The sequence below is a fragment of the Notamacropus eugenii genome, chromosome 1, assembly GCF_028372415.1.
Source record: "Notamacropus eugenii isolate mMacEug1 chromosome 1, mMacEug1.pri_v2, whole genome shotgun sequence".
Taxonomy (NCBI): Eukaryota; Metazoa; Chordata; class Mammalia; order Diprotodontia; family Macropodidae; genus Notamacropus; species Notamacropus eugenii.
In genome coordinates, this window is record NC_092872.1 from 257,032,253 (window position 1) to 257,047,046 (window position 14,794).

Sequence of the window (14,794 nt, forward strand, 5' to 3'; positions counted from 1 at the left end):
CCAGAGTTATAGGGAAGTCGTGAGGGGATATTCTAATTGGGAGAAACTTCTGAGAGTATAAGTTTCCTAAATTATTTGTGGTTCCCTCTTCTCACTGGTAGCATGACAATCTGTGAGGGAGTATTCTCCTGTGTACATGGGGAAGAAGGTGGTGGAATTTTCCTCATTTACCTTTTTATTCTGTTAAATGAAATGCTGCTTTATGAATAAACATGCCCAATAGTTTAGTCTAACGAAAAAGCATTAAATGGAAGCTCATGAACTATGATTTTTGAATGAATGCTGAATAAAAGTATACATCAAATATGGGCATAGATTTAAGGAAACCTGGGCTATAGATTTTTTTTTAGTTGTCAGAGTCATCCTGTAAAGTAAGTGCAAGTAGAATTATGATCATTTTATCACTTAGGAAACAAAGACTTCCAGTCTTAAGTGACTTCTCCAGATTGCACAGCTGGTAAATAAGCAGTGCACAGGACTCAAATCCATTTCCTTTGACTCCATATTTTTTTCTGCTATGTCACATCCATCTGGGATCCTGTGTCTCCTTTTCTGTGATCATCACTTGTTAGATTCCTAAGGTCTGACCTGTAGAAAGTCCTGCCATCTTCCTGCTGGTTTCTTTGCCTTGTCTCTCTAGACTCCACTAGTATAGTTCATATATTTGCTGTGACAAAATTCCTCAAGCACTTTCATGATGTTACTCTCAAAGCTACAGTGTTTACTCACTTCTTATTGGCAAAATCAAAATTCCTCAATATAATTATCAAAATGCCCATGAACCCTGTAACTTCTATCTAAGCTCCAAATCATCAACCCGAGTTTTTTATTTCTTTTCTATGGAGATTCTGTGATCTAGTCAACCTAATGACTTCCTTGTTTTTACCTATGGACTATTTTTTCATCTTAGGGTATTCTCTCTACTTTTCTCTCCTATCCATATCTATCACTTCAAGAGTTGGCTTGCTCTAAATCTTGTCAAAGAAATCTCTAATGTACCACAAAACCAGAAGGAGCACTAGACTTGGACTAAAATGGGACCTGGGTTCAAATCCAAACTCTGATACCAGCATGAACAAGTTATTCAGGCTGTCGCCTTCCGTTCCCTCATCTATAAAACACAATAATATCTTAGTGAGACATCACCAATGAATTGTGAGGAAAGAGCTTTGTAAACTCCAAAGTGCAACAGAAATGGAAGGAGTAATTATTATGACTCATCTATTCAGCATTTAGTTCATATGGCTTCATTTTTCATTTGATATTCTGCTTTGTAACTAAATGGCTTATCAGGGCAGCTAGGTGGTGCGGTAGATAGAGCACCAGTGCAGGAGTCAGGAGGACCTGAGTTCAAATCTCACCTCAGACACTTGACACTCATTAGCTGTGTGACCTTGGGCAAGACACTTAACCAACTGCCTCATCTTGGGTCATCTCCAGTCATTCTGATGAATATCTGGTCACTGCATTCAGATGGCTCTGGAGGAGAAGTGAGGCTGGTGACCTGCACAGCCCTCCTCACTCAAAACAAAGTCAAGTGCAAGTCATGACTTCATTTCTCTGATGACATGGTCTTCTTTGGCAACAACAGATGAACGTACACACAAATGGCTTATCATTATCTCTTCCATTAGATTTACACAAAGCAAGCAACCTCTTCATCTCCAGTATGGTCTCTTCCATTTCTTCAGTAAACCACACGGTGGATGTTCCAAGGTGTTCATGACTGACCGATGATGTTGGTCTGCAGATGAATTATAGAACTGAGGCCTGGATTCCGTGGGGCTCAAAGATCTTGAAAGACTTGAGGAAGATAAAAGGTTTTTTTCCCCCTGGTTCTTGTCACTAAAGTCTCCCTGTAGTTGCAGCTTTCCTTGAACATTTCCTTTTTTTTAGTTTGAGCATCAAAATTTTCTAGTTGTGTCTCATCCAGAGACATGTAACACTATAGCATGAGCAAAAAGTGAAAGAAGAGGTATTCAGAGATGGGGTAAGATTCCCTTGGATAGCTCAGAGGGCTCTTAAATTGGCCTTGCTGTTTCCAGACTCTTTCCTTTGCAATCCACCTTTTACACATCTGCCAAAAGAATCTTCTTTAACGCATGGCTCTCTATCATCTATTTAAAATCTTAAAGCTCTCTCCATTGCCTACATGATGATGAAACACTCAAGATGATAAGGCACTGAATGTTCTGTAAAACCTGGATCTAGCTCTTCCTTTCCAGCTTGGTTGCACCCCGCTCTCCCCTACCATCATTAACCAGTCTAACCAGGCTATTAAAGGTTCTTGGAATTTAATGTGGTATTTCCTGCCTCTGTTTACTTGTAGAAGAATAGAGGTTCCTTGCAGACAGGGGCTTTCCTTTCCCAGGTGACCCTGAATATGGGAAATGTTTGATAAATGTGAGCTGAACTGAACTGCACAGGCCCTCCCTGCTGATGCCTGCTCTCCAGCTCCCTCTGTCTTTGCAGGATTCTCACCTTCCTGCAAGGCTCAGTGTAGGTGCCACTTCCTCCAGGTAGCCTAGACTGATGAATGGGTCCTCTTCAGATCCAAATAGAACCCTGGAATAATCACCCCCAGCCTTCTCTACCTTATGTGTTTCCCAGGGTCCATGTTTCAGCCTCCTCCTTCTTTCTCCCCCAGCCCAGAGAGAAAGTCAGTTCTCAAAGGGCCTCAGGGACAGCTTCACTTTTTGTCTTTGTGCTTTGAGCTTCACCCAGCACAGGGGCTTAGAAATGCAGGTTCAATTGAAGACTTAGATCTTTCAATAGAACTATACATAATGGAATGCTATTCCTTCTTTGTTAACATTATTGTCCTCACTGGTTAAAGACAACCCTCAAAACACAAGCCTTAGGAGAGATACTCTGGTCATTGTGTCTGAAACCTCTAATGCTTGTAAAGAGGTCATCTGAAACTGTCATAAATACCCGGGATGCCAAGAGAAGAGTGAATCTGCCTGTTCTCTACAATCAAATGAATACAGTGCAAACAAAGGGGACCCTCTTTCTCATTGAGGTTTTCTAAATGTATACTTCATAACAAAACACAAAAGCAGCCAAGTTTGGCAAAGTTCATGGGAATTAAATATTCATGCGTGCCATTATGTTTAAGTATTTAATCAATTCTTAACAAAGAAAAAAGAAAATCGATGCTCTCCCTTTAGTTCTGTCAGGTTCAAGGCAACGAGAAAGAAAAGGCTGTGTGGTAATAGTATGCAGATGGAGAGGCCATTCCTAGAAGCAGAACAGTCTTTCTCCTTAGTTCTTCTCTTGTGGCTTTTTCCCGTTATAATGCCAAATAAAGAGTCTGGAAATATATCAAGAAAAACAAGAACTGTCTTTTGCTGTGAATTGCCACCACACAGGCCAGTAGAGAGGCCACTGTCTTTAGAGCCCTAAGACTCAGGGTGGAATCCTGGTTTCCCTGGAGCATGGTCCACAGCATGGATCAGTTGCCTTCCCTGAGTTTCAGTGTCTCCTCTATGTTTGTGGGGATGGCATGTTCTCTTAACACCATTATCCAACTACCCAACTCCAACATCCTAAAACCTCAATTAGAGACTGGCTTCTGGATCACCTTGTAACAGAGTGAAATGTTCACATTTTCCTTTCATTAACAGAAACTCACTGCAATGTGATGCTAAATTGACATGGCCGAGCTTAAATTCTCAAAACACCAATGGAACCTTCTCTAAATAAAAAGAAAGATACTGTGTAACTTTAAAATTTGATTCAGCAAATAGTTACCTTGGATTAAACATGAAAATGCTTTGAAAGCTCAAAGTCCTCCATATAATTTCAGGCTAAGGTGGAGAAACATCAAGACTGAAAGTCTTCTTGTATCTCTCTTTACAATTTTCTATGTATTCTAAATGCAAATGGGGTGAAATTTCAAATGATCAAGTGTATTTAAATGTATTACTGGCTTTGGTAAATTCTCAGTGCATAAATATCCATCTGATGTACACAAAAGATAGCAAGAGGGACTAGTCCCATGACTTCACTGGTACAGGGGACTTCCAGGGGAGCAGTTTTTCTGCCTCTGGTAGTCTAAGACAGAGCTGGGAGAGGTGGCATGATCCTTCCAAGGCCCCACTTGTCAGACTACAGAAGCATTAAAGCAGAACCCAGCAACATCACACAATCATGGGATGTTAGAACATGGAGGTCCCTTCGAGGTCATCTTGACCAACCTTTCATTTTATACTGTTTGCTAAAAACATGTTTTTACTGGTGCCTTCTGTCTCAGAACAGCAGTTACGCATGCACGTACATGGCCCCAGGCAGCAGGTGCGACAAAAAAACAATTAAGAAAAACAGTGATGACACCCGACAAAGCACTCCCCACCCCCATGGTATAAGAAAAGAGGGGATGTTCTGTCATATAGTCTCCAGAACATTCACTGGTGTTATTTCAGTTCCTTGAGATGTTATAATTTATATTGTTCTAGTAACTGTGAGTACTATTCTCTTAGTTCTGCTTATTTTTCACCAGTTCAACCCATCTTCCCATGTTTATCTGAACATATACCTGTCATCTGTTGCTGCTGCACAATGATACTCCAGGACATTCTTACGCTATAGATTTTCCAACCATTCCCCAATCAATGAGGAATCCCTTTTTTTTCTAGTGCTTTGCTACCATGAGGAATCCTGTTATGAATCTTCGGTCAAAGCTGGACCTTTGTTCCTGTTTCTGACTTCTCTGCACACATACACCTAGGAGCACAAGGTCTTAGTCCAAGAATGTAGACTTACTTTGTCACTTTTCTTGCACTCCACTGAATTAAGTTACACCACTACACAGCTCTACTACAAGAGCTTGCACATCTTTCTCCCAACCCTTCCAATATGACTGCTATCTTCATGGGGGACCTTATGCAAATGACAACCTTTCTCAGTTTCCTCCTATGTAAAATGAGAGGGCTGGATTCATAGGCCTCTTTAAAAGTCTCATCCAGCCCTAGATCTATGGTCCTGTGATGCTTTGCATTATCTTTGCCAATTTGCTTGGTGTGAGGTAAAACCACAGTTATTTTAATTGGCATTTCTCGTCTTGTTAGTGAGAGTAGTTTCAGTGTAGTAATTTACAGTTTACAATTTTTCTTTTGAGAACTACTCATATCGTTTGACCATTTATACCTAGCTGGGAAAGGTTTGGAGCATTGTATGTGTCAATTCCCTGTACATCTAGCATCCCAGACTATTACTAGTGACTTTTGATCCAAATATTTTTTTTCCTGCTCTTCTGTTTCTTTTCTGTCATCCTTCATTTACTGGATGAGTAAACTGAGAACCGAAGAGGCTGAAGGATAGACTCAGAGTCATAAGGCTGCTAAGTGGGAGGGCTTGGCCACACACCCACACACACACTGTTTTCCCACTCTACCACGCATCCTCTCCAAAAAAAAAAAAAAAAAATGAAATGAGGGTAGCTCAATGCAAATGAGCCAAGACATTCGCAGGAAAATGTAGAACTCCAAACTCTTTTGGAATTCATATTGAACTGATCAAGGCTGTTTAGTGCTTAGCTCAGGGCCTGAGCCTAAGTTGGTGCTTAATAAATGCTTACCTGATCAGGATCTCCCAGTTCTGCCTAGCTGACAAAATTTTAGAAGAGACTGGTTAGATAAAGATGGTGAGGGTTTAAGGTAGGGATCCTTAACTTGAGCTCTGCAACCCTGTGTATTTTTTTTAACTGCTTTCCTGTTGTAATACTACGTATTTTATTTTATGCATTTAAAAGCACGATTCTGAGAAGTGCCCATAGGTTCGACTGGGCTGCCAAAAGGATCGATGATACAAAAAATGTCAAAAACCTCAGCATTAAGATTTTAAGGCTTGGCTTTCCAATAGAAATGCAAATAATATGAACGCTCATCAAACAAGTCCAGTGTTTTTCAGGCAGCCAGCCACTATAGTCAATGGATTAACCACGCCCCTGCTGATCCTTTAAAAATCAAGACTTGCATTCTAGGAGTGGAGGGGACACAGCTTAGAGGAGTAGGAGCCCTGGGCTGGCCACTAGTCATTGAGAAGGGGGAAGCATGCCCAACGAGCTCAGATAGGTGACCAGTCCTGCAGAGACCATGTGCCCAAGGGAACCACAGAAAGAAGAAGGAGAAGGGAAAGGTCAGTGGGATGCCCCAGTGCCGGGGGAGTGGGGATGGGGAGCAGCCCCTGCCTGTTGTTAAGTGTGTGGGATGGTTCACATGTGTGACAGCTAAGGGAGAGTGAATTCCAAGTTTATGGGAGAAATATTTTGTTCATGCTGTCCCACTTCAGTCAATGACTTCTATTGGGGCTAACTGTGTACTCTGGCTGATTGCTAAAGGTAAACACAAATGTAGGGGCAAATTTACACTATACCTTGAACCTAGGGTAGGTGGCTGATCCTTGGAGGTCAGAACCCATGAGTATAGGCTGAGGTGCTGACCCATTTGGAGGAAGAATACAGACAAAGTAAATCTACCTTGCTCATTATTTTGTTTTGGTAGGTTAAAATTACTTTTCTTTCCTTAGTGGACCAGGCCACAGAGTGGCAGGGAAAACAAGAAGGTGCTGATAGATATTAAAAGATAACACTTTTGCACGCTAACACAAAAGGCAGCATGAGAAATACAAAATAATAGCACTTTTGAATACAGTACATGAATATAAGAAGAGAATGGCCAGATTTGAGAAGTTAAAAATGGATCTAACTGAAGTCAGGACAATGGAGAAGCTCCTTAAAGTATGATTAGAGGAAGAGAAAAGGCCACTCTACCAATTGAGCTTGGGAGAAAACCTAGGAATGTATACCATGGTAAATTTCTTGAAGACCATCATTGGGCAACTTGATCAGTTTTGTACATGTAGTCCTAGGACCTTGCACGTACTTAAGTACTTAGCAAGTGTTTGATCAATCAAATGGGGGTGGTGGGGGTGGGTTATCAGTGAAATAGCTGAAAATGTTGCAGAAATGGTGAAGTTAATGATTTTGTGGTACAAGAAATTGCCTAAGACATCTTCAGCCAAAATGGAGAATGCAGTCATGCTGAACCTTCCAAGCTAGAAGGAATACTAACATTGAAATAAGGGCTACCTCAAGAGACAAGTAATGCCTGACAATGAATGTATTGTAGGATGTGTGTGTGTGTGTGTGTGTGTGTGTGTGTGTGTGTGTGTGTATGTGGTGGGGGGAGAAGGAAAAGGGGAGATAAAGGCTATAGATAAGATAGGATGGATGTGTATGTGTGTGTGTGTGTGTGTGTGTGTGTGTGTGTGTGTGTGTGTGTGTGTGTGTGGTGGGGAGAAGGAAAAGGGGAGATAAAGGCTATAGATAGATAGATGGTACACCAAAAAAGCATCGATTAAGTGCTTACTATGGGCCTGGCACTGAGCTCAGTCCTAGGAATATAAATGCAAGAAAGCAAGTCAGTCCCAAAAGCAAGTGAGAGGAACTTTCCTGGGGTTTGGACTCCAAGAGGTGCCTCTGAGGACCCTGGAGATTTTAAGCCCCATGGTAAAGGCAAAAAAAAACGACTGAAAGACTTCCGGAGTAGTGGTAAAGATTAGGTTGCTCTTGCCATCAGAGAGACTTTAATAGCAAGATTGTATTTTACATATTAACACCAAGATATTTGTGTAAGAAAACAAGGAATACAACTTAAAAAACACATAAAAATACAAAGGAAATATTTTAATAAGACTAAAATCAGAATGTCCTCCAGAGACTCAATCTTCTGAAATTTTATGACAAACTGATTTTTCTGCCATAAGGAGGGAAGAAGCATTGACTGGATGGCAAGAAATCAAATTAATGAGTATATTTTGAGACTGGAGTGAACAGGTAAGCTTCATATAGATCTTTACAACTTTCAGCCAGGAGACTAAGAAACACAGAAGTCCATCATGTGAAATGATATTGGTTTTACATGACAATGTCGTTTTACGGAAGAAGCTAGAATCTGACCTTTTTTAGTGGAATCTAGCCAGAATCTTCATCTCTTCCTTTCTTCCCTCTTTTAATAATATATTATTAAAGAGGTTAAACAACACCCTAGACCTTTCCTCAGAGGCAGCTAGGTGGTGCAGTGGATGGAGCGCTAAATCTAGTCAAAAAGAGTTCCAATGAAGACTCAGACCCTTGTCAGCTGTGTGATCCTAGGCAAGACACCTAACCTTTGTCTCTCTTCGTTTCCTCAGCTGTAAAATGGGGATAATAATAGCGCCGACCTCCCAGAGTAGCTGTAAGGATCAAAGGAGATAAACATTTGTGAAGAGCTTAACCTGGCTTATTACAGATGCTTAGTAAATGTTTACTCCCTGCTGTTCCATTTCTACAGGCTCTTTTTTTCATTTCCTCAACAAAGATTTACCGGGTATCTACTCCTTGTGAAACTTTGTGCCACTATTAGCTTCTAAAGGTGGAAGGATAACAATCTTATCACCATCTCTCATGATAGAACATCTTGGGCTCGCTATCCCCAGGTTTATTTTGTATCACAAGGATTCTCTCCTATAATAATAAATACCACAATCTCACATTATTATCTTGTTTTAGTATTTTTCTTACAAAGAGTATGTTTATTATTATCATTTTAAAGGTATAAGGAAATTGAGAGGTTAAATGACTTGAGCAGATTTGAATGGATACAAAATGCAGGGAAACAGGATAAGCCTTGGACTTGCCGCCATCTGCTCTCCCCTTAGACTTCAGACCCTTGGTTCAAAAGGACCCCACAATGGTGGGCTGAAGAGAACCCACAAAACCCCAGGCAAGTCACTTGTCCTGGTTTTGGCCTGACTTTCTTCATCTGTAAAATGAAGGTGGTGTTTGAATGAATGGTCTCTAAGGACTCTTCCTGTGACTCTACCGACCAGACCTTCCCTCCCCAGCATATTCTGAGCTACATTCCTTCAAAGACTTGGCAGTGTAAGGATGATGAAGTCAAGGGCTCATTCTGATGGAAATAAAGCTCCACCTCCCTCCAACCCTAGCACTTACTCCTGAACTCACAGGATTAAATGAGCACATTCAACCAAGAAGAGGATGGTTCAGCTCATCAGAAGCTTGCAATTGGACCCAGGACACTTGGACTGAAATACCTGAATCTAATCACCCTCCCAAAGCAGGCTGGTCAGGGGAGTGAGGACATAAATCCAGTCGCTCAGATCATTCTCCCCCTTTCTTGTTATCTTCTCCCTGGACCTTTATTGAACCAAGTCTAAAGTATCCGCCATTTTAGCCACAACAGTAGGTCCCCATGTGAGGACTCTGTTAGTGACAATCCTCTAAGTTTTCCAGACTGACAGAACTCAGCAAGAGAAGAAAAGTTGCGAGTCACTTCTATAGACGGCTCTCATTAGACATTGGCCTAATGATTCATTAGTGCCATATTTTAACTTCTGCTGAAACTTCCCTTTTTTCTGAGGCAGTGAAAGCCAATCTATCTTCTGACTCCCTTGTGGAGAAAATTACTCCCCAGAGAATGTTTCTGTAGGATAAGAATGGGATAGACCTGGGGCTTTCTTCTTACTGGAGATGGTTAGTCATCTGCCCTTCCTCTGTCTTCAAGGCCTGGTCTTTAAAGATCATAAAGTGCATTCATTTCTGTTTCAAGGACAATCTGTGTTGATTTTCCTTATGCTGGTGACCCAGCTTTTCTAAAACTATTAATTAGAGCCAAGGGATACTTAATTTTGCTGTTTTACTTTCCCTCTCAAGCTCTTTAAGCATCATCCATTGAAGGGTCAAAGGTGAGCTTCTTCCTTATTTCACTAAGGGAGCTCTCCAAAGACCCCTAACAATAAATACTGGAGATCTATCTGGCCCTCCAGGCACCTGACTGCTACTTATACTGTACCTTATCTCTCTGGTCACCATAATGAATTTAGCCACATAGTCATTACAAGTAACCTGGCCAAATATTCTGAGTCAGGTCTAACTCAGTTAAATGATCCAGTCCAAGGATGGAATACATAGACCATAAAATGCAACAACAATAGTTTTGCTAATAACAAAGGGCAACAAAGATACAAATTCTAAGGTTGAAAAAGAGGTAAAAATCGTAAAAAGCAATTCAGATAAAACAGCTATTCCCTTCTGCTTCTATCTTTGCCACAATGACTGGTCCCACTAATCCAGAGAGCTGTTCTTGCAAGGGAATGGGAATTCCACAAAAATAGACACCACCCACTCCCCATATCTAGGCCTTTTTTATGCCAGGTAACAAAGAAGAGAAATGAACACAGCCTTCCTAAAACAGGTGTCACTCCAACTGCAAAATGCCATTCCACTGTAATTAGGAAATTTTTACCAGCTTCAAGAAAACTTCTCTGAAAGTAAAATGCATAACTTTTAGAGCACTCCATTTGAATCGCTTGGTTTCTTTTACATTAGTATTCATTAAAGCTCTGCTCAAATCTTTAAGTGAAACTCACTCTGGTGCCAATTATTAATTTTTGCAAATTCAAAATATTATCAAGAAAAACACAGCTTTATATTGTATTATGCATTTATAAAACCTTTTGATTCAGGAGCATAAAAGCTCATTTTTCTTGATTCATTAACATTAAGCTAAAAAAGCCAACATAAACATGAAACTTTTAAAGCAAAGATAACAAAGCCAAACTACGGCCATTTTCTATCTGGAGGATTTCAGCCTTGTGTCACTCTCCTTAAATTATGTTAAGAATGAATGGAATGTTCTTGGTACTTTTTTTTTAAGGTACAGTTCATGATTCCTTGCAGAGACAGACTAGCACCATATACCAAAATGTAGGCCACTATCTGCCTGCAGTTATGAATCTCATCTATTGCTATACTGATGATTTTCAAATCCACCTTTGCTTCCCCAATCTTGCATGTCTTCTGAGATACCTAGAGGTGGATGTCTGGTAGAAAACAGAACTCATTATCCTTCCCCCTAAACCCTCTCTTCAACCTTGGTTCCTGATTACTTATAGAGGACACCACCATCCTTTCAGTCCCTCAGGCTCACAACCTGGGAGTCATTCTGGATTCTCCCCCATCCCCTCATCTGAGCTATTGCCAAGCTTTTTAATTTTGCCTGTGCAAGATCTCTCCAATAAGACCCCTTCTCTTCTCTAGCAGAGCCTCTACCTTGGTGCAGACCCTAATCACCTCACACTTGGATTCTTACAATAGCTTGATGGGTAGGGGATGGCTCCAAGTCTCTCCTCCCTCCAGTTAATCCTCCATTCAGCCACTGTCATTTTCCTAAAGCACAGGTCTGACAATGTCATTTCTCCTAATCAATAAACTCCTGTGACTCCCTTTGCCTCTAGAAGCAAAGACAAACGACTCTGGCATTCGAAGTCCTTCATGCCCTCGACCCCTCCTGTCTTTCCAGCCTCATAGCCTTGGATCCAGTGACCCTGACACTCTAGCTCTGGGCATTCTCTTGGGCCGGTCCCAGGCCTAGAACACTCTTCCTCCTCTGCTCCCACTCCTGACCTCCCTGGCTCCCTTTAAGAACCAACTAAAATCCCATCTGCTATATTTCCTCAATCCTCTTCATTCCAGTGCTTTCCCTAAACTCTTTTAGGCATTTCCTATTTATCTTGGGAAGAAATAAAGCTTGCTCTCTATTTGTTTGCACATTGTCTCCTACATCAGACCCTGTGCTTCTTCAGGGCAGGGCTTCGTCTTTTACCCTCTGCATCACCAGTACTCAGCATTGTGCCTGGCACAGAGTAGGTACTTCATAAATGTTTAACTGATTGACTGATCCATCATCTGTAAAATGAAAAGATTTTATACTTAAGAGTCAGAAGAGACCTTTGAAGCTTTTTGGTTCAACACTCTCATTTTCCAGTTAGGGAAATCGAAATCCAGAGTAGCTGAAATGGTCCAAGTCCCACAGATGTCGAGTGACAGAACTGGGATTTGAACAGACATCTTTGAGCCCACAACACTCATGATCACCAATACCCGACTGTGACATTTTCTGTTTTATGATCCTGAGCCCCCCCAACGACTACAGTGCATATGTCTAAGCTGTCACTGTCTTCCTCAAGCACTCAAACAATAGACCCTCACTAGTGTACTCAGGAGTCCACTGGTCTGGGAGAGGACCTGACCTCAAGTTGGACCCTGACACTTACTAGTTCTGTGACTCTGGGCAAACCAAGGACAGGAATGAAAGCTCCCTGGGGGTAGGACCTATGCAAGCAGCACAATGTTTGGCATACAGCAGAAGCCTAATAAATGCTCCCTCAATGGCCAGCTGACATTCCATCTAGCAGGAGGCATCTGAATTCTACTCTCAGGCTGGTGGAGGGCTTTCCTTCCAATAGCTTTACAAACGACCCATTAACTCCACTTTGCAGATGAGGAAACTGAGATTCAGAAAGGTCCAAGTCCTTGTCAAGGGCCCAAAGGTGACAGCCAAACTCAGGGCTTCTAGCTTCATGCCCAGACTGCCTTGCAATGGTGTCTCTAGCATCACTTCTGGGCAAGCTGATGTCTGAAAACTGCTGCAAGCTCTCGGGGTCAGAGTGCATGGGTCAAGGCTGAAAAGGAAGACAAGCAGAAACACTGTCACTGAGCAGGGAGCAGTGAGGGATGAGGTAAAGCCCTGTGCAGTGTCCCCAGTGATGTTGAGTGCTCCTTCGCTCTGAGGTCTGCCTGTGGTGGCAGCCAAGATACACATGTTAATGGACTAATTCACTGGCTACCTGGCTTAGTTACATGGCACAGTCTTGGCAATAAGACACTTTCAACCACTTTGGTTTATTTTCCTTAAACTGTGAATGGTTAACACATAATAACAGCTAGCATTTTATATGGAACGTTGTGGTTGCAAAGTACTCCTCTAAGCTGACCCTAAACACCTCTGAGACATACACATTGCTATGGATACAGCTAAAATATTAGGGTTTTTGGCTGTTGTGCCACATTGTTGACTCACATTCAGCCTGCCGTCCACTAATATTCCCAAGTTCCTTTATATATGAACTACTGCCTAGCAATTCAGGGCACTGGGCTTGGGGAGAGGAAATGAGTTCAAATCTTACTTCAGACTTTTACTAGCTGTATGATTTGGGGTAATTCACTTAAATCTTCCTTTGCTTCATTTTAATCATCTGCAAAATGAGGGGGGTCAACTGGATGGCTTCTGAATTTTTCTAGCTCTCAATCTATGATTCAGTGTCTTTGTCAGCTTATGCTTGGTTTTTCTTAAGTTTAATTTAATTTTCAGTTACAAATTTTCTCCTTCCCCTCCACCAGCCATTGGGAAGGTAAGAAAAGTAGAATCCATTACAAATATGTATACTTATGCAAAACAGTTTCTGCATTAGTAAATACACATACATATATATACACACATACACATACATAGATATGTATGCATGTGTGTGTATATATATATATATATATATGTATATATATATATATATAATATGCATCCATCCATCCATCCATCTATCTATCTATAATAAAAGAACACATGCTCCAATCTGCCCTTGAAGATCATCAGTTCTCTCTCTGGAGGTGGAGATCATGTTTTACCATGAGTCCTTAGAACCGTGGTTGGTCACTGTATTGTCTTTAAAGGGTGATTATCTTTATTTACTGTAAACATTTTTATTCTGGTTCTGCTCACTTCATTCTGCATCAATTCCTACAGGTTTTTCCAAATTTCTCTGAAATCATTCCTTTAATTTCTTATTGCACTACAATATGCCATCCTAATCATATACCATAACTTGTTCAGTCATTCTCCAGCTGATGGGCATATCCTCAGTTTCTGATTCTTTACCACTACAAAAAGAGCTGCTGCAGATATTTTTGTACATATAGGTCCTTTTCCTCTTTCTTTGATCTCGTTAGGGTATAGATCTTGGGGTGGTATACAAAGGGGTATATATTGTTTAATAGGGGAACGGTTCCAAAGTGTTCTCCACAATGGTTGGACTAGCTCACAGCTCCACCAACAATGCACTGGTGTCTCTATTTTCCCATATCCCCTCTAGTTCTTGTCATTTTCCTTTTTTTGTCGCTTAGTCAATCTGACGGGTATGAAGTAATACCTCAGAGTTGTTTGAATTTCTAGCTATACTTGTTAAAACACATTTGGCAGCTCCTGCTATCAAATAAACGCTATTTTTATATGAAATATAATTTATCATTATAAATTGGGAGACTTTTGATGGACTAATTTTCTGGTTTTGCAATTTTCCTGGTAGACACACAGAGGGGTTTAAGAAACTTGCCACTGAAATCTTTATTAATAATGGTTCATGGGTTAACAGATATGCAGACTAAGAAACGTTGTTGACCGTGGCCAATGTGGAAATTTGTTTTGCCTGACGGTACATATTGGTTACGAGGGGCTTTTTTTTTCTTTTTTACTTTCCAGGGTTAGAAGAGCAGGAGGGAGAAAAATGAAATGCTTGATAATTTTAGAAAATAAAATTTAATTAAAACTAATAGTTTTCAGTGGGAGGAGCCAAGATGGCGGAGTAGAAAGACACACATATGCTAGCTCCAAACCCACAGCCCAGAAATTACCCGTAAAGAGGAACTCCCAACAAGTTCTGGAGCAGCAGAGGCCACAGAGCAGGGGAGTGGAGGAGACTGCTGTTCCAGAGAGACCTGAGGGGCCGACCCAGGGGGTCCATGGCGCACTGGACCTGGAGCGGAGCCCAGCCCTGCCTTGGCCGTGCAGCACCGAGACCAGCGGATCCAAGCAGGCTTCAGGGACGGAATCTCCTGCAGCTGCGCAGGTCCCTCCACCCACAGGTGACAGGGGTCAGTGAGAGAGTCTTTTTGGGTGGC

The 14,794-nt window shown here is 41.4% G+C and overlaps 1 protein-coding gene across 30 annotated transcripts in view; it reads right to left on the reverse strand.

Moving 5' to 3' along the window:
- Window positions 1-14,794, reverse strand: part of PEAK1 (pseudopodium enriched atypical kinase 1) — a 297,886-nt gene that overhangs the window by 101,108 nt on the left and 181,984 nt on the right. The gene's annotated exons all lie outside the window — the stretch shown is intronic.